This window comes from Papio anubis, unplaced genomic scaffold (assembly GCF_008728515.1).
Source record: "Papio anubis isolate 15944 unplaced genomic scaffold, Panubis1.0 scaffold1589, whole genome shotgun sequence".
NCBI classification, from domain to species: domain Eukaryota; kingdom Metazoa; phylum Chordata; class Mammalia; order Primates; family Cercopithecidae; genus Papio; species Papio anubis.
In genome coordinates, this window is record NW_022161567.1 from 1 (window position 1) to 590 (window position 590).

The following is a 590-nucleotide window of genomic DNA, read 5'->3' on the forward strand; positions in this document are numbered from 1 at the left end:
TATTTACTAGCTGCTATTTTGTAAAGGAAAATTTTCCTTATCCCACCCTTTTCTTCCTTATTTTCTTCCTTCTGTCCTTCCTTTTTTCCTTATGTCTGCTTTTGGAGTATCATATATATATATGAAATGCTTCACGAATTTGCGTGTTATCCTTGCGCAGGGGCCATGCTAATCTCTGTATTGTTCCAATTGTAGTATGTGTGCCGCTGAAGCAAGCACATGGATTCTTTTTACCTAACATATTATAATCCATTATTGTCATTATTCGTTTTAAAGCTCAATTGTCCCCAAATTTGGCTATTACTGAAAGATTCTGAAGTAAGTCAAAAGCATAAGTAAATCTGAGGCAGGATGGCAAAAGCTACAAAACAGCTACTTTTCCAGTATTGTACACATTTTTTTTCTTTTTTTGGTTAATCAGGCAACCCCCAAACCAGAATAGGTTCAGACAGACTCTTGTACACATTTATTGAGGGGTGTTATCCAAAACATTGAACAAACAGCAGCACATCACAGAAATTAACCAATCAGAATCTACACCGGTAGTAAAGAACTCGTAAATACTATGCACCGATTATTCTCTTCTTATT

At 35.6% G+C, this 590-nt stretch overlaps 1 non-coding gene across 1 annotated transcript; it reads right to left on the reverse strand.

The window, feature by feature from the left end:
• Positions 1–115: 115 nt before the first annotated feature.
• On the reverse strand, positions 116–219 carry LOC116272684. Its single transcript, XR_004181307.1, has one exon. It is a non-coding gene; the product is annotated as a U6 spliceosomal RNA (small nuclear RNA).
• Between the last annotated feature and the right edge of the window lie 371 nt (positions 220–590).